Source organism: Corythoichthys intestinalis, chromosome 21 (assembly GCF_030265065.1).
Source record: "Corythoichthys intestinalis isolate RoL2023-P3 chromosome 21, ASM3026506v1, whole genome shotgun sequence".
Classification (NCBI taxonomy): Eukaryota; Metazoa; Chordata; class Actinopteri; order Syngnathiformes; family Syngnathidae; genus Corythoichthys; species Corythoichthys intestinalis.
In genome coordinates, this window is record NC_080415.1 from 11,521,427 (window position 1) to 11,542,027 (window position 20,601).

Sequence of the window (20,601 nt, forward strand, 5' to 3'; positions counted from 1 at the left end):
AGAAATACAAAGGGTTGACAAATGACTAATTAACGATTAACTAACTGTAATCAAAAGGTTTGGCAAACACGGTACCCACCGAATCAAGCATATGATTGTACAGTGGTACCTCTGCATACAAATGTACTTCGTTCCCAGACCTGGTTTGTAAGTTTGTACAGCCAATCATAGCATTGACAGTGCTGCACATATGTGCCCTGCCCATATTCTTCACTATCACTATCAGTTGACGGGGTTCGTTGCCGATCCGTAGGTGACCTATTTTCAAAAATTTCAAATTCAAATATTTTTCCAAAACCAAAGCTGCTCGCGAACTAAAACCAAAACACACACCCCCTTAGGCATATATGAGTCTCTGTGAGCAGCGACATAAAAAAAAAATTCAAAGTTGTTCCCTAATAAAATCCCGATTTTTTTTTTTTTTTTTTTAATACAAGTATAACAAAACTTAATATGGCTATAAAATTCTTAAATTTTATGCTATATGCACAAAAATCCCCAAATGCATGATCACCTATATTTTCAGGATCAATAGCAATATTTAACATATCACATAGGTTTTTGCCCAAAATAGCAACTTAAATTTTTTTCAAATAAGCGCAAGTTTTCAACAAGTAATAATTCGCTCAATTTTCATATCAGAAACTTAATACTTGAGGAAAGCATGTAGATTCATCTTAATTCTACTCAACAAAAGCAAAATTTTTCTATGTACAATCACAACTTATTTAGGTTGAATTCTGCTACTGTGTAGAGATACAAAACCCAACATGGTGGCCGTCATAAAACAAATAGCTTTTTAAGTTGAAAATTCTTGTGAATAAATGTTTAAATCGCGGAATTTCTATAGATATGAACGTAACACAGTCTAGATTCTTGGTTAAAAACAAAAAACGGGCAGCCGTCGTTCATTTTACATAAATGTTTCAGGCAAAAGTTACGGTAATGTATAATCCAACATAGATGCCGTCACGAAACAAAGAGTTTTTTTCAGTTGAAAATTCCTGTAAATAAATGCTTAAATCGCAGAATTTCTATAGATATGAATGTAAAACAGTCTAGATTCTTGGTTGAAAACAAACAAAAAAAAAACTCCCAAAAAAACGGGCAGTTATCATTCATTTTACGCATATATTTCCAGCCAAATTTAATAATTTTATCCATTGATTTTTTTTTTCACGTTTCAAGGTGCATGCATTTTGCTATTTAATAATAATTACCTTCCATACTTGACCAAATCACTATTGAGACGCTCCTGCCTGCTTGTATACAGTAAAAATTTCGGCCAATTTCCACCTAAATCTGGCTTTAGAACGCAGCGTGTGTTTGAGTTTATTACAGAGAAAGCCAACTCAACGTTCTGCCTGGGTCCGCCCCTCATGGGAAGGCATGGTGCAATGTCTGTGGGAGCTGTCTTGTCAACTGATGGTCGAGTCTATGGCTAATGCTAACCCCTTTATCATGGCGAAATGCTTTTGTCATTTAATTCTTTTAATAAGCCATGTAACTTGCTATGATCCAAGGTTTTGAACAGGTGTAGCATTGGTGTTTGGCCACAGTGTACACATCTGATGTTGCTCACAGTGATCAGTGTACTCAGGGAGCTTGTGTGTCTGCTCATATGTCGAGACAAATGTCGAGTCAAATTGGATGTCGAAAGGATCGTACGTCGATGCGTTCGTATGTCGAAGTACCACTGTAGTTTGATTTTGATCTAGAGTTGGGGTCCAATATTCGGTTTTGTGGCATTCATTTCAGACCTGTTGAATGCGCGGGAAGCGAAGGTGATTTAGCGAGGGTGAACACAATGATATAAGGTGAATAATGGTGAAGTAAAGCAGAGTGGAGTGAGTGGTGGAGGGGGGGGGAGGAGGAGGAGGAGCGAGCCGGCTAAATCCTCACACTATTATTATCCCGACTCACATGCAGCCCCCTCCTTTAACGGAGCGCATGGAGGCAAGATGAAAAGGTGAAACTGGCGCGATTATAGCCTAACTCTCCCATCCTCCCAAAATATACACAAAAAGAAGAAATCAACAGGATGAGGACCTGCTAGTGACCTGCACTTTTTATTCCAACATCTGGACTAGTTTTGATTCCGTTGGTTATCAACTGTCATCTCTCTTTCATCCAGTCTTTAGAAGCGTGTCATTCTCTTTTTCCTCTGTGGAGTACATGATGGGAAACTTTTTCCCAAACCCAAACCCCATGGAGCTGAGCTCAAGCCGGGAAAGGGAACAGGAAAGGTTAATGGCATGCTGGAGAAATGAAGCGGGACCAAAGCAAGGAAGGTGTTAACTGGAGTCTGCCGTGGCTTTCCTCATCCTGGGACATAAATGCACATGCATACTGTCCACTGAAGTCGAATCTGAACCAACCTGGCATACAGTTAAGAATCTGCCACACACACTTGTACGTACATTGAACAAGCGTCCAAAAACACTTGAGAAAACGTTAACGTTGGACAGGTAACAAGAGGTCTGATATCAGGGATCAGCGTTGGGGATGGAGCTTCGGGAGTTAGTGCTGGATGGCCGCGGGAAGCCCAGGTGAGTGACACTGACATAACTGACACATAGCCTACTTTAGAAGGCACATAGCATTACTTTATTATGTTTCCCAAGATTTATTGGGGCAAGGAAAACATATTCCATCAGAAAAAAAATTGTCACAGCTCACTACTACAACACAGAGTATATACACACGTGATTTACGTCCCTTCTGCCATTTAGTGAAAAAGCATTAAATTTTCTTCCTGTCGCTATACTGTACAAACTCTGGCCAAAGCCAGTTTAAAATATACTGTAAATCATGCAACATCAATATGCAATTTGACCCTGAAGCTACACGGGATCTGTCTTTTAAGACATACTGTACTCTACGGCTGTCCCAAATGACTGTTTTTCTCCCAATTAGTCAGTTGACTATTTTTACGATTTTTTTTTTTTTTTTTTTTTTAAATTTAATTTATTTTATTTTATTTATTTATTTTACTTATGTAGCTATGAATTTTTTGTTGACACATGTTAATTCACAATGAAAAACATTTTGGAACACATACATTCTTTAATAACATATAAATAATAAACATAAATAACAATGATGAATCTCAAACAACGAGGTCAAATCCTGCTGGCATTAACCAGTGCAAAAAAAAAAGAAAAAAGAATGTAAACGGAAACGCTGTGACTTCACCTTTCCAACAGGAGTCAAAACAATTCTTACTTTTTGTGGTATGTCTATATTGTTCTAAACGTTAAAATGAAGAAAGGTGAGCATGTTTTTTTTTTTTTTTTTTGTAACAATGTTCCCAGCAGCTGAGAAAAGACGCTCAGATGGTGTTGAAGTTGCAGGAACTGCCAGGTATGATCTAGCCAGGAGAGTCAGGTTTGGGAACTTTTTTCACTGCGACTGTACATCTGTATCTCCTTTCTCAACATTACCGCCTCATGTTCTTGGCCATCATCATTGTCATTGTCAAAAAACGTAATGATGCACGTTGATATGACGCAAATAAAGGCAACTTAAAGAAAAAAATAGTCATTAGTTACCATTGTTGTTAATCTTACTGAAAAAAAGTAATTAATTATAGTTACAAATTACTTCTCCCAAAAAGTAATTGCGTTAGTAACTCAATTACCTGAATGTAAGAGTAATTAGTTACTTGGCAAAGTAATTGGTGATAATTACTTTTTTTTTTTCCCCTCAAAAAAAAACAAAAAAAAAAAACACTGGCCACACTATGCGAAGTTTTTTGTGAAGGTTTTTGGTACAATTGGCCCGAGCCCAATTCTTTAACCTAATTTACTCTTTACCCTGGATCAACTGTTAAAAGTTGTTAGAATTGCTCCCATTATTGCATTAGTTCCCTTCTCTCTACTTTCAACATATGAAAGTTTTAAAACTGTTTCATCATTTAAAGATAGATTCAAGTCAAGATTTTGCCGATTTAGAAGTATTTTATATAAAAAGTTACTTAGGTTCGCTAGGAAGGTTCTCTACAACACAGCCGTCCTAAAAAGTATACTGCTTCAAGATGGCGGCTGTCTACTAACGCATTGAGTGCAATGTCTGTCATTTTGCATCTAGTTATATCTATATACAGTACATGTGATATCTACCATGTCTACCATATCTACCATAACATGCGGGCGTAGTTTGTAGGCTATCGGCTACAACATGTATTATTGGAGCTACCTAGCATCGCGTCTGCTCGGCATCACAACTTTCTTGCCTCTCCCCACTCCTGCTCTGCTCTGTCGTCTCGGTGAGTCCGTCTCCCTCAGACTTTTCGACCAGTATAGTAACGCATAGTAACGCATGCCTTTCCGTCCTCAGTAACGGTAACGGCGTTGCCAAGATGAGAAAAGTAATTAATTAGATTACCCACTACTGAAAAAAATAACGCCGTTATATTGTAACGCCGTTATTAACAACACTGTTAGTTACAGTAGTTGTATAGACTTACGATCTGCCAACTTGTTGTTTCTTGACGTCTTCTAAAATTACACCTGGGTGACGGCGCTTCATGTGTTCGTTCATGGCCGACGTGCTACTGTGGTATGCGAGCTCAGCTTTGCAAAGAGTACACACAGTGGCGCCCTCCATATTTTCTATGAAATAATTCCAGACTTTGGCCGCTCCAGGCCGGTTTTTGGCTTTATGCCGTTTTCACTGCTTGCATCGCGAGTGTCCGCCATTCTCAAATTTATTTATTTTTTAACCCGTCATTACCCGTCAACGGTATGTTTTGCCCGTCGATGCATTTACGTCATTGATAAGCCGGATCATTTCTGATTGGATACTTTCAGACATGACAGAGTGAGCAAACGCGCTAAACTAAACTGAAGAAGGACATGTTCTCAATAACGTTGCATTACTTAAAAAAAAAAAAAAAGTAAATAAATAAATATAAGAAAAACACGCTAAAACCACACTGTACTGTCTTACTATTTACAAAGTGAGTTTTTGTGCCATGCACACCTGCATCAAGCAACATGGTAGTGATAAGGTCATAAACTACTGTGTCCTACACTGTCCCATTAAAAAGTAACAGTCTTGCTCACCGCTCAGATCGAGCAGCTGCCAGACTTCGCTGTGATCATTTCTGTTCTTTGCCTATTGCTTGTCTAAAGTTGTTATTCCGTGTTGCGGTGAAGAAGAAAATGAAAGTGAAGGGTAGTCGACATTCAATTGTAACAGGTTTTTCAAATTCTTTTAAATAAACAGAAGATGGTGACACACAATTCAGGAGCAAAATCCAAGCAATAAATACCGTATTGACCCGAATATAACACAGCGTTTTTTGCATTGAAATAACACTGAATATAAGAATATAAGACGGCCCTGATTATAAGACGACTCCTTTTTTTTGAAGACTCAAATTTGAAAAAAGACTCTTTGAACACCAAATTAATTTTTATACAGAAAATAATTACAGTACATCCGAAACAAATGATTATAACAATATATTTGAGAGAAAAAGCATGTTATTTTGCCTCATTCAAATCTTGATATCTGAACATTTAAATATGTAAACTAAAGTGCAATCACATTCATAAATGAATGGCTTCTGGTTTTTGAAATGTAAATAAACCAATCTATTGTGATAAAACAACAAAATTGCAATAACTGCATTAACCATCAAAGTGAAATCTCACTGTAACTGTGGTCTTGAAACAAATCTGAATAAGGAAAAACATTGCAATAAAATAATGCAAACTGGTTAAACTTGTGAGTAGCTGAGATCTGTCATGACAGAACATCGCTCCAATGATATCTGGCGCCATCTAGCGTCGTGAATGGGTATAATGTCTAGACCGCTGGGATCTGTGATGACAGAACATCGCTTCAATGATATCTGGCGCCATTAAGCGTCGTGAATGGGTATAATGTCTTGACCACGAATATAAGACGACCCCCTCTTTTTCAGGCTTATTTCAATGCAAAAAACAAACAAACACCTTCTTATATTCGGGCCAATGCGGTACATATATTTAGTTATAAACGAACAATTGGACCTCATTTCTCGAGTGCACCATTATACCTTTGAGAAGTTTCTGTCTCGACCCCTCTCAATCATACACTTTTTATCATGCACAAGCGAAAAGGCAGACTTGTGTCAGCCCACAAATTAACCGCATAATGGCACTCCCTTCCCAGTGCATCTATACAAGGTGGAAAAATACAAAGTATAAACAATAAATTCCTATCCACTTATCATATTCTAAACTATGTTTACATAAAGGAATGCAGACACTTTGCGAACAAGTCTAAAGACTGCAAAAGAACAGCAATGAATGAATACGTATAATAATGATACATAATCCTATGAAAATATATTCCTTCAATGTCATGTACTCCGACATGTGGGATAGTCGTACTACGTCATCAACTTGTGTCTCTGGAAAATTATAGCATGTTTATTAGGACTGCAGCTATTGATTATTTCAGTAATTGAATAAAGTAATCAGATTACAAACGTTTAATGCGTTGCAGAATAAATTTTAGGAGATGTAAAACAACAACAAAAAGTTCATGCTTGCAATAACAATTTTTCTGACTTGCCAAGATTGCACTTTCGAAAGAGCATTAAATGCAAATACAAAGTAGATTTCTTCAAACGATGCAGAATTTCATTACACATGAGCAATAAATGCATTTTAAAAATAAATTAAAATACCTTAACCTAACCTCAAACGATATATACACTAGTCCTTCTAAAAAAATTAGCATATTGTGATAAAGTTCATTATTTTCTGTAATGTACTGATAAACATTAGACTTTCATATATTTAATATTCATTACACACAACTGAAGTAGTTCAAGCCTTTTATTATTCTAATATTGATGATTTTGGCAAAAAAGTCAAGAAAAACCAAAAATCCTTATCTAAAAAAAATTAGCATATTTCATCCGACCAATACAAAAAAGTGTTTTTAATTTTTAAAAAAAGTAACCCTTCAATTCATTATATCAGCTATGCACTCAATCCTTGGTCGGGAATCCTTTTGCAGAAATGACTGCTTCAATGCGGTGTGGCATGGAGGTAATCAGCCTGTGGCACAGCTGAGGTGTTATGGAGGCCCAGGATGCTTCGTTAGCGGCCATAAGCTCATCCACAGTGTTGAGTCTGGTGTCTCTCAACTTCCTCTTCACAATATCCTACAGATTCTCTATGGGGTTCAGGTCAGGAGAGTTGGCAGGCCAATTGAGCACAGTAATGCCATGGTCAGTAAACCATTTACCAGTGGTTTTGGCACTGTGAGCAGGTGCCAAGTCATGCTGAAAAATAAAATCTTCATCTACATAAACCTAATCAGCAGATGGAAGCATGAAGTGCCCCAAAATCTCCTGATAGCTAGCTGCATTGACCCTGCCCTTGATAAAACACAGTAGACCAACACCAGCAGCTGACATGGCACCCCAGACCATCACTGACTGTGGGTTCTTGGGCATTTTGGCATTTCCTTCTCCCCAGTCTTCCTCCAAACTCTGGCACCTTGATTTCCGAATAACATGCAAAATTTGCGTTCATCTAAAAAAAGTACTTTGGACCACTGAGCAACAGTCCAGTGCTGCTTCTCTGTAGCCCAGATCAGGCGCTTCTGCCGCTGTTTCAGGTTCAAAAGTGGCTTGACCTGGGGAATGCGGCACCTGTAGCCCATTTCCAGCACACGCCTGTGCACATTGGCCCTGGATGTTTCCACTCCAGACTCGGTCCACTGTTTCTGCAGGTCCCCCAGGGTCTGGAATCGGCCCTTTTCCACAATCTTTCTCAGGGTGCGCTCACCTCTTCTCGTTGTGCAGCCTTTCCTGCCATACTTTTTCCTTCCCACAGACTTCCCACTGAGGTGCCTTGATACAGCACTCTGGGAACAGCCTATTCACTCAGAAATATTTCTGTGTCTTAGTTATGTCATATTCACTGTTGCCAATAGAGGGCAGTGTTTCCACCCAAATAAATAAAACTAAATGCAACACTTTCAAAACAAACCATTATAACTCCACTCTAATTATCAAATCATCGAAGCAGCTAAAATTTACTTTGAAACATTTTTCTAATCAAATTACTCGATTTAATCGATTAATCGTTTCAGCACTAATGCGTATAGATAATAACGCCTACTGGAAATAATCCTGAAATTGTGCTACATTACCGTGTAAAATCGTAGTAAAGTGAGATGGCACATTTTGTTCACACGCAAGCATGAACTGCTTACACACCCTAACGTTGCAAGACTTTCAGTCTTCAAGGTGCTTCATATAAAAACATATCTTTGACAACACGATTGATGTTTCAACACTTAATACTACTACTGATGCATTTGGACAGTGCTACTGATGGATGACACGCTTACATTGTTTCAAGCACATATCATTTGTCCCGCCCATCTCGCTGATTAGTCTCAACAGCCCTCATTTTTCTCGATTGTGATCCACCCGCTCGATATTTTTATATAAATAGAAATGTCCCTTTGCAATATTGACCAGCTCTGATGTTAGCAAGGCGCAGATGATGAGAAAAAAAAGACAAGATTAACTTGTGCACTGCAAAAACACACCTCCTTAATAGTAGTTAAATTCCCTTGTTTTCAGTGTAAATGTACTAGAAATAAGTGAACTTATCTGCCAGTGCTTCAAGTAAATTTTACTCCCTTAGATTTCATGAAATGTGAAAAATAGCTAGCTGAAAATAAACTTAACATATTTATTATAAGCAATAAATTAGGATAAGTATTTAATCTAAAAAAAAATAAAATAAAAAAAAGCTTGTTTGTCCAAAATGTTCTTAATTCAAGAATAGATATTGCTCATGATTTGAAAGCATTTTTTTCTTGATTTAGGTGAAAAATTACCAACTTTTAGATGTATGGACAGAGGTGGGTGGAGTAGCCAAAAATTTTGTCAATCGGCACCAAATAAAAACTGGGAGAGAAGTTTAAATCTGCGCTTTCGAGTCATGTTGAGGGGAGCGCTCAATGTCAAATACTTCATTTTTTACGGTGCTTTAAAGACGCAACGTGATTGAACAGGCTGGGGTGATCATAGAACGGCAAGCTTGCGTCTGATTGGTGTGATAGAGTCATGTAATTATTGACATCTCATTGGTGAAATTAGTAGAGCTACTCTTGGCATCACTGGCAAAAAACAAAAACAAAAAACACATCTAATATGTAGAATAAAGAGGAAAAATGTAACGACTAGAGATGTCCGCTCTTGTCATTTTCAAAGTATCGGAATCGGCAAAAAAATATCGGCCATGCCTTTTTTTTTAAATATATATATTTTTTAATGAAATTGTTTTCTAATTGTATTTAACGTTACAGACATAATATGTTACACTCATCCAGAGTCTTTAGTTTAGGCTTAAGGTAGGGTTATCAAATTTATCCCGATAACAGCGGTAATTAATTTTTAAAAAAATGTATCACGTTAAAATATTTAACACAGTTAATGCATGCGTTGCACGACCCACTCCCGCATTGTTGCGCTCAATCTGTAATGATGCCGTTTTACCTATATAGAGAGATAAAAGGCAGCGTAAAATGAGTAGATTGAATTTTGGCAGCCTTTGGAGCCTTTTGTTAATAGGCTAAAGCCTTAAGGCCCCCCCCCCACTGTTAGAAATATCATGGGAAGCAATGTGGGGAAGCAAGGTAGCTATTGATCTTTTTCTTAACACCTTGTGTTATTTCCCAACGCAGAGAAGATATATCAATTGGTCGCACTACGCACATTCATGGTCCCACTTCCCATCATGCATTTGGGCAGTATCATTTACTGAAAGCTCAACAAATACACTAGATGGCAATATTTAGTCACAATATACAAAGTCACAAGTCTTTCTATCCGTGGATCCCTCTCACAGAAAGAACGTTAACAATGTAAATGCCATCTTGAGGATTTATTGTCATAATAAACAAATAAAGTACTTATGTACTGTATGTTGAATGTATATATTCGTCCGAGTTTTATTCATTTTTTTCTTAATGTATTGCCAAAATGTATATGATCAGGAAAAATTATCGGGAATGATTGGAATTGAATCGGGAGCAAAAAAAAGCAATCGGATCGGGAAATATCGGGATCGGCAGATACTCAAACTAAAACGATCGGGATCGGATCGGGAGCAAAAGAACATGATCGGAACAACCCTAGTAACGACTGTAGCACAAAGTAGCGCAGTAAGAGTATCGTTTTTTCCATCACAAATCTACTCAAGTAAAAGTAAAATGCATGGTTTAATAAAACTACTCTTATAAGTACATTTTTCTCAAAAAGTTACTCAAGTAAATGTAACGGAGTACATGTAACGTGTTACTACCCACCTCTGCTTCAGAACAAATAGTAATATTTACTTAAAATAAGTGGAATAATCTGATGCATTAATCCGTTAACAAAACGAGATGGAGAAAATTATTTAACTACATTAAAAAAAATAAAAAGAAATCTGATTAAGACGTTATAAATTTGCTGTGTAAGTATATGGAGCTTGAAGAAAGACCGTCATAATGGAAGCTCTTTTATGTTTTTGCCTGTTTAGTGGGTGTTTAAGTCACTTCTTTGTGATTTTTTTTGTGTGTGTGTGCTTTACAGTGTGGCATTAAACTTAATTGCAGTGATGAAAACCAAAGCTGCTTTGAGTTGTCCATTTATGTTGAATGCATGGTTCAAATTTTGGTAGCACTTGGGCAAAATCTGGATGAGCAGTTTGCTTTTGAAGGATCTCTGAAAATATCCCAGAAGACCTAAAGATTTATTTTTAATCTGAAATAGATAACTTCCTGTTTTTTGTCTTTTTTGTGAGTCCCTTCATGATGACACCTACCAAATTTTACATTGCCAAATGAAGTTCTGTAGCGCACATTTGTCACTGAAGGAACAAAAAACATCCCATTCAATGGCTTACTTTTGCTTCTTTTCATGCATAATTTTTTTTTTTTTTTGTGGTTTTGTTTGGACATATTGTACTAGGCATGTGCTGGTATGAGATTCTGACAGTATGATAACCTTAAGCCAGTGCTTCTCAATTATTTTCTGTTACGCCCCCCCAAGGAAGACGTAAATGTTTTGCGCCCCCCCAAACTCTCTGCCGCCACTGTAAATAGTATCATTTGTCTAGAAAATTACTATTATAAATACACATCTGCCTAACATTGTCCTTTTTTTTCTTCTGAAGAAAAAAAGTAACATAGATCAACTTATAATAAAGTATAACTTTATTAACATTGTTTTGTTTGTAAGAGAAGACTTGACGCGCATCAATTTGCCTGAATTTAAAAAAAAAGTCACATCCAAACTGTAAAAAATACACTCAAGGTACAGTACATTTTTGACCATTTGATACAGAAAAATAAAATGTAATAAAATCAGTAAATAATAACAAATTAAAATTGATTAGAAACATTTACTCATGAGGACAATATGCCAAAAAATTTGACCGAAAAAACAAAACTGAATAAAAGAAAAAAAGAGTGTCCTTGGACAGAAGGACAGTTTTTATTTTTGCTGCTCACAGTATTACCTCCTTTGCAATAGTGTGGGGTTATTTTGTAATGAGCATGCGAACAATGCTCACTAGTTTACTGATATAACACTGACAAAGCAGGACGACTGTTGGCAATATTCGGCACGTTTTCGCTGAAAAACAATCAAGCGGTTTATCAATGAGATTGGGGTCTAATGTCTTTAAGTGGCGTCTTAATTGATGTGGCTTCTGGCTGTCCGCTATAATTATTTTTAGACACAGTAAACAGTGGTCTTTCTCCATCACCCACTGTATTAAAAGTCAAAGCTAAAGGGCAAACGGCACGAAAAAAGCGCATTCTCGGCGGCCGAGGTAGAACCGTAGGTGAGGGCGGTCGTCGTGACGATCCCAAGCCGAAAATGGCACTTCTCGGGCGGCGACGTGAGAACCGGACAAGACAGCGGGTCGCTGCGTGAGTGAGTCCGGTCGGAAACTGGCTTTCGAAAACGGCGGCGGCACGCTGCTCTTCATATCTGTTTTCTGTGTGTGCTGAGTGCTCTTCCTTAGTTCAAAAATACTGCGCGCACTCTGAAAATGAGAGCACCACTGCCACCCACTGAGTGGATGTACAAGTACACTTTATTCCAGCACGGCAAAAAAAAAAAAAAAGCATGTTCCCCGAGGTCACATGCGCCCCCCCAGGGGGGCGCGCCCCACTATTTGAAAAGTACTGCCTTAAGCCAAAATATCATGGTATCTCGGTATTAAAATTACAGCTCTGAAATGTATTACTTTGAGATATCTGAAAAAAACAACAACCTTTTTTCCATTGAACAGGATTCTTATTTTTCAAAAAAATATTTGCAAATTGGAACATGAGTATAATGTTAAGTTAAAATCAATTAAAAAAAAAAATAAAAATAACTAAAATATTCTAAATGAAAATTAAATAAATGCAGTCGTTTAGGTGAGCCAAAACCCACAGCAACAGCTCAACATTATTACTGTCAGAACAAAAATAATTATTTTTTTCCATTTAAAAAAACATGTATGTATGACTTGTATCATGTTTTACACCACATCTTTTACCACCGCTAGACACACTAAACGTGCTGGAGTTAACTCTCGTAGCTGGTGGGAAACATTCATGACAGTGTTTATTGACCTTTAATTTTTTATACTGTAAATGCGAAATAATGATGGAGGTAATGCCTCCTTGGCAGCCACCCTCCGCAAACATGTTTTACATGTCGATTGGCTCTCCTCCTCTAAGCCGCGGCCGTCTGTAACTTTTCTGTAGCCGAAGTATTCCCATTCCAACGGTTTCGTTTTCTTCGATTTGGGAAAAAGTTCAGGTGTTTCACCTCCTCCAGCCATCGTCTAGCACAGCTGACTCACTGACACTGAGCAACAACCGGTAGGGGAGGGTTTAGCCTTACATCTGCAAGCGAGGGATTTCTCCCTGCATTTTTGGGACATAAAAAAAAACATCTTAGGGACGGTATGACAGAAAATGTTTGCGGCTTTTCATACCACAGTATACCTTGAAATCGGTAATCGGCACATGTCTATATTGTACATGCCAACCAAATTATATACTGCAAAATGAAATTGGCATCAGAGTCTGAATTCCCCTAAAATTCCAGCAGTTCCACGAGCCGATTTATATTGCTGATAAATATTTACAGTTACTTTTATGAGAATTAACCAGTACATTCATTACAACAAAACAGGTTAATGTAAGGATTATTGGAGGTTCCTTGATTTTTTTTTCTTTATCTCTGGTGCCAAAATTTGCGATATTTGGTCTTATGTTCTCCACTGTATTTTATATACTTTGATAAGAATCCAAGTTCCAACGCAGAATTAATAAATCCCCCTAAGATTTATGCGTCTGTAAGAATGACAGCAGCACTCTTGGTGTCAATTTTCTTTTGAGTGTCAGGAAGCCAATTGTCCCCTCAAAGTCACTCATCTTTTGCATCCGCCAACGATTTCCTGTAAAGCTGTCAAATCGTCACGGGCGGCACTCACCACGCAGTGCTGGGTGAGGGTGGGTTACCGCGGCAGCCGCTTAAATGCTAATTGTGATGAATGTTCATGGCAGGAGATGTAACGCCGTAATATGTTCAGGGGTTTGCGGTGACACGTTTTCGTGTATTTGAATCGTGAGGTCAATTTTTACGGAGAAGAGATATTAGTCGAAAGCACTAACGAGATGGCGGCCAAGGTTGGGATGAGCAGGTCGATGAATGGTCACCACTTCCATGCAATAATGTGTGTCATATACCAGCTTCCAATTGGGGTAAAGTAAGATGAATTTCGTCACAGGTTTGGGTGAATGCAGGAGCTCAAGCATTTATGACAAAATGACCGCTTCAAACTGAAATGAGCAACTTCTGGTGTCCTACCACTGCAAAATGTCCTACCAGAGGCAAATTTGATACCTAAAGTACATCTTCCAGCTTGTTTTGTTTAGATGCATACAGGAAGTACGTACTAAAAGATTCCTTAAAGGGCCACCCAGGATTGGCGATGGGGCAGTGTTGGGTCGGTCGCCAACGGGCTTACACTCACAACGGATTCACATGATTACTGGGTTCTAGATCACAGAGCTGGTTTGTGTACACTCTACCCTTTTCAATCACTTAGCTTATAGACTCTCCCACCCCTGTCCCCCTCACGCCCCCCACATGGTGTCAACCGGAAGTACATCTAGCTGACGATAGGACCGACATTTTAATTTATAATGTAGACGTTCAATGTATTTGTTGTTGTTGTATATGTTTCTTTTCTTTCTTCTCTTGTGTTTCTTTTCTTCTGTTCCCCCATAACCCCTTCCTGTTCGCTGCTTTGTCATAATAAACGAGGTATGTTGAATGATCACAATGGGAGTATATCATACTCTCAATGTGAAACATTAAAACTGTTCAGACCCACCAGGCACTTCGACTTCCATTCTCCGTGTCAAACAGCTGAACAGGACAGGTTTAAAAAATAAAAAGGGTAAACCTCGGTTTACTACATTTCTCACTGTTAAATTAACGTTAACTGTAGAAAACACATACAGGAGGATACTTTTCTCTAAGCAGCTTCCTACTCAAGTTTTGCAGGTTAGCAAGTTCACACAGTTTAATATTATGCTAACTCTGATGCAAGTTGGACTTTCAGTAGCAAAATTAGTGGTGTGCTCTCCACCTCCACAACATTGACGTCTTTTTACATCAGTTACAGTGGCTGCTGCTGCTGGCTGAAAAAACTTCTCATATACCTCCTCTTTGAGGGGGCGGAAGAGGCGGCATGTTGTTGAGATGTTGTATTTCTGCTGGACCGTGAGTGCGTGTGTGTGTGATTGGAGTCAAGTCATCAGCCAATCAAACATGCTTTTGAAGAAAAAAAATTGACTGGCACATTCAGCAAGTGAAAAGAGGTAAATGTAAGTCTGAACATAATGAAAATAATTCACTTAGGGTAGGGTCAATTCTATACTTACAACATATGGAAGACAATCTAAATTACATATATAACAAGTAATTATATAATGCAAATAAGCTTGCTCAAAGGTTGGTGGGGACAATTTGAGCATCCTGAAAAGTTGCTAGTGTTATGTCCCCATTATCCCTATGCAAACCTATGCCCTTGGTTTAAAGCTACCACATGAAAACTCATTACTTAAAAGCTATGATAGGAAACCCAAGTCAAAAGTATTTTGAGACAATGAAAAAGAATAATGAGACTCAATAACAAAAAAATATACTAAGTACTTGCAGGTTTCAACCTAGAGGATGCCTTGCAGGGTAGGAAGAATTCCAGAACACTGGTTCACTTCATATAAAAAAAAAAAACGTTTTCTTTAGTGATATCGCCGATTTGATCATGTGATCGGAAATCGGGACCGATCATGTCATTTTCAGAAGATCGGAATGGGGTAAAAAAAATGGATTTTTAAAATGTATTTTTTATTAAAAATTTTAAATATAATTTTCATTTTTAAATATTAACTCTTTGGTTGCGATATGAGATGATAGACGTCCTGTCTAGCAAGCAACAATTTTAAAAACCTGGCTAAATTGGGGCACTCGTAAGTCAAGGTACCACTTCGTAAGGTAAACTAGGCTAATTCCCACTGACAAATTCTCAAAACGTAAAGGTACGGTTCACATGTCAAATGTTGATAAATCTCTGGTGACGATGACGAAGGGGGCGCTCATCTCATCAAGTAGATCCTCTCGACTCATTTTCTCTCCGTGTCCTCCAAGGACTCAGCATGAGGCCTCCATCACATCACAGCTTAGTGCATAAACGACTTGACTGCTGTGTAGTGCGGCGGCGTGCAGTGTGTGTCCCCACGAGGCGCTTAACCGAACATTAACGCCGGCATTTCCCGCCAACAGGTTGTCACGACGTAGGAACAGAGGCTGCAAAGGCCACACAGACCTCGAGGAGCTGAATTACTAGAATTTCTTGCCTTACGACACACTTATCAACCGTGTTCCCCCCTGCGCACAATGCTTTGCAATTTTGTGTGACCCGCGTCTCGTACATTGAGTTCAAATTCGATCGTCATCAAGCAAAATCTCTGGGCCAAGAAATGGCCAAATATGCTCTAAAATATTATCTTAAACCCAAATTGGCTAACATTCTTTGTCTTGCTTTGGAACGCTTTTTTGGCCTATCAAGCCTATCAAATTTCATGTTGCTAACAGACAATCTGGCCTCTAGAGATGCATTTTACTCTAAAAGAGTCAACTCACGATAGACAAGCCTACTAAATTAAAAGTGTGTATTAAATTTCAGAAACATAAATGAGTCTACCATAAAATATTTGCTGAAGATACATCACAATTCTATTAACACTTAAAACTCATTCACTCCCAGCCATTTTCACCGGAGCAAGGACCTTCGCTCCCGCTCCTGTTTTACTGGATTTTGACTGATTTTGCAAGGCCCGCAGAAAATTCTGTTCTATTGCTAGATAAACATGGAACCCACCAAAAGAAAGATTAGACTCTCTTCCTTCAGCAGAAAAAAAAGAAGTTAGTTCATATCTTTTTCCAATCTTTAAAAATCAGCATTAGAAAATAGCTTTTTCATTTTCTAATTTTCCATTTTCTAATGAAAAAACGGAGAAATTGAGCTTTTTGTGAAAGCTTGCATTTCAAACATAACTTTGACTTATACACAGCTATTTTTTGCTTTAGGTACATCCCAAACATCTGAATAATGTTTTCCTTTTACAAAATAAGATAAACAACAAAACAAATAGAGCTTTTGATAGCAAAGTAACAATTTATTTACACATAACTAACAGAAAGATGACGCTGTTCTGGCCGCGACAGTCGGTTAAACTTTTCCCTCATCGCCGTCTGTCTCATAAAGATGAATTTTTTTGAGTCTCTGCGGGCTCTGCTCGTGAGCAGCACGGACTCAAAGGCATCGTTTGCTGTACTAGTGGTCCTGGTCGTTCTGCTCAGTCATCCAGCACCTGGCGTCCCGGGCGTCCTACCGGTTGTTCTGCTTGGTCGTCCGCCGCCTGGTATCCATTCGGTCGTCTTCCACCGGTGCCCGGCCGTGCGGCTTGGCCGTTCGTTGCCGTTAATTCAGGTTGCGTGTCTTACCAAATGCGTGCCACTGCCCGCCAGTGGCCAGTTTTATTGCTTTAAAATGGATTTTCAGCTTTGGGCTTTGGAGCTAAATTGAATCATGACCCAGACATGTCTTTTTTGAAAAAAAAAAAAAAAAAATGTAAAAGACATATAAATACAGTGGGCAGATAAGTATTTAGTCAACCACCAATTGTGCAAGTTCTCCAACTTAAAAAGATTAGAGAGGCCCGTAATTGTCAACATGGGTAAACGTCAACCATGAGAGACAGAATGTGGAAAAAAAACACAAAATCACATTGTTTGATTTTTAAAGAATTTATTTCCAAATTTGAGTGGAAAATAAGTATTTGGTCACCGACAAACAAGCAAGATTTCTGGCTGTCAAAGAGGTCTAACTTCTTCTAACGAGATCTAACGAGGCTCCACTCGTTACCTGTATTAATGGCACCTGTTTTAACTCATTATCGGTATAAAAGACACCTGTCCACAAACTCAGTCAGTCACTCCCCAAACTCCACTATGGCCAAGACCAAAGAGCTGTTGAAGGGCACCAGAGACAAAATTGTAGACCTGCACCAGGCTGGGAAGACTGAATCTGCAATAGGTAAAACGCTTGGTGTAAAGAAATCAACTGTGGGAGCAATTATTAGAAATTGGAAGACATACAAGATCACTGATAATCTCCATCGATCTGGGGCTCCATGCAAGATCTCACCCCGTGGCGTCAAAATGATAACAAGAACAGTGAGCAAAAACCTAATAAATGAACTACAGAGAGCTGGGATCACAGCAACAGAGGCTACTATCAGTAACACAATGCGCCGCCGGGGACTCAAATCCTGCACTGCCAGACGTGTCCTCCTGCTGAAGAAAGTACACATCCAGGCCCGTCTGCCGTTTGCTAGAGAGCATTTGGATGATCCAGAAGAGGACTGGGAGATTATGTTATGGTCAGATGAAATCAAAATAGAACTTTTTGGTAGAGACACAGGTTCTCGTGTTTGGAGGAGAAAGAATACTTAATTGCATCCGAAGAACACCATACCCACTGTGAAGCATGGGGGTGGAAACATCATGCTTTGGGGCTGTTTTTCTGCAAAGGGACCAGGACGACTGATCTGTGTACGGGAAAGAATGAATTGGGCCATGTATCGAGAGATTTTGAGTGAAAATATCCTTCCATCAGCAAGGGCGTTGAAGATGAGATGTGGCTGGGTCTTTCAGCATGACAATGATCCCAAACGCACAGCCAGGGCAACAAAGGAGTGGCTTCGTAAGAAGCATTTCAAGGTCCTGGAGTGGCCTAGCCAGTCTCCAGATCTCAACCCCATAGAAAATCTGTGGAGGGAGTTGAAAGTCTGTGTGCCCAACGACAGCCCCAAAACATCACTGCTCTAGAGGAGATCTGCATGGAGGAATGGGCCAAAATACCAGCAACAGTGTGTGAAAAGCTTGTGAAGAGTTAAAGAAAACATTTGGCCTCAGTTATTGCCAACAAAGGATATATAACAAAGTATTAAGATGAACTTTTGGTATTGACCAAATACTTATTTTCCACCATGATTTGCAAATAAATTCTTTAAAAGTCAAACAATGTGATTTTCTGGGTTTGCTCTCCACATTCTGTCTCTCATGGTTGAGGTTTACCCATGTTGACAATTACAGGCCTCTCTAATATTTTCAAGTGGGAGAACTTGCACAATTAGTGGGCAACCAAATACTTATTTGCCCCAGTGTACGTCTTTGGGACACTGAAACAATTAAAAAATAGAATGAGATAATATGACTGCCATCTTTACATTTTACTGTAATCATGAAGTTGAGGTACAAGAGGCCATCCAATGTGCTGTGTTTACATGAGATTAAACACGCACAATGAGAATGATATATTTTCTCTGATGCAATCTCTTTGTTACACTCATCTATATAGGTCCTTTGACAAACACACACATACTTACACACGCACACATGTAATCTGCATCATCTCGCAGAGATTAAACTGTTAAAGGAGCACTCGATCCGCTCGACAGCTTTGTGTTCGCCTCCCCCAGTCACTGTTTAAATTTATTAAGTGGCAAATACCGATGCTTGTCTTTCTTGCAGTGGTGGATGAAGTACCGTATGTTCTGCACTATAAGGCGCATCGGGGTGTAAGGAATAATAGTATAATAATAGTATAAGGTATGAATGGCCTGTTTTAAAATGTTTTTCATATATAGGGCACATCGCGTTATAAGGAGCAGTAGTTGTAGTAGTGGTTGGGTTTGCCATGCTGATAATTACAACATTCAAAATTGTAAATAATATATAAAAGGTGCATAAAACTAAAAAGTGCTTTAATTGAATCATTAAATAGCAACATAAGAGCATGTTCAAGACTTTTTTTTTTAAATTGTGAATGCTGACAGGGGGACTTGCTTTATTTTTTGACAGACCTCTTTTTGCTTCCCATGAAGCAAAGTTTCAGCAACTGCACTCATACAATCTTTGACAATCGGTGCGTCACTGAAAGACTTTTTGTTTTGACCCAATATCCACGCTATTCTGAGGGAGCATTAGTTTGTGTGTTGCTGTGCAGTGAATGAATGAACAATGAGCATTGAGGTGCGATCATATTGAGCCCTTAATTCCACTAAGTTTTGACAACGGATGGCAGAGTTCATAGGGAAACTTTGCGAAAATGCTGCGTGCTTCGTCTCATAGTGCCTTTTCAAATTGCTGCTCTTTACAAGCGCTACCGTCTCTGAACAGATGAGCCATAGCGGTCTTGTGCTGCTGCCAGGTAAAATGAACAAAAATGTGTTGGTCCACGCCTCCTTAAACACTCAGTTTTCTGCATCAATCTTGCGTAGTTTTGAGCACGCCATTTGCCGTACCTTTTTCGCCTCTTCCTCCAACTTCATTCGGCTCAGTATTTGGCTGTCACTCCGCGGAGTCTGGAAAGTGAGTGTGAGGGGCCGTTTACATGGTGACGCTCCGAGAATACGAAAAATTTCAAATTTGCATTTACGTCTTCATTTGAACAACGTCGCAATTCCGCATGAAAACGATGCAGTATTCATGCCAGGCCCTAGGGGGCAGTGCAGATTTACAGGGCGACAGAGAATGATGCACTTTGACCCCACCAAGCTCCCTCAGCCCGGAAAAAAAAAATGCCCGGCCACTCGAAGCAATGGCATTTTTCTTTTGTTCAAAAAGGCACAAAAATTGAAACATTCAACTTATTTAATTTAAAAATATTATTAAAACAGTATATTAAAGCCGACATTCCGCCATATTTGCTGTTTTTAATGTTTAGAAGTGGGAGTGCTGACGTTAACGTCGCGGTCTCGCGCCGTGGGAGCCTTTAATATGCATGCCGAGGAAGCCCCCCTCAATACCCGGCAATCGGATTCTTCCAATTTGGAGGCAGGATTTAGAAGTTTTCGTTTTCGCCTTCCGTCTTCGTCGACACCATATGCACGCGAGGCAAGTCCGCTACTCAGTCATTGCGTCTTTGTGTCGCAGAGTCGCCATGTAAACTG

General features: G+C 38.9%; 1 protein-coding gene across 7 annotated transcripts in view; it reads left to right on the forward strand.

The window, feature by feature from the left end:
- LOC130909208 (glutamate receptor ionotropic, NMDA 2C-like) overlaps nt 1-20,601 on the forward strand; it is a 164,628-nt gene that overhangs the window by 37,100 nt on the left and 106,927 nt on the right. The window contains exon 1 of one of the 7 annotated variants that reach the window (XM_057825400.1): nt 1,882-2,549. The exons of 5 other annotated variants lie outside the window; for them this stretch is intronic. The gene's annotated coding sequence lies outside the window, so the exon portion shown is untranslated. Of the gene's footprint in view, nt 1-1,881; nt 2,550-4,044; nt 4,268-20,601 lie in introns of those variants that run through there. One more of the 7 variants, XM_057825403.1, reaches the window with a different exon arrangement.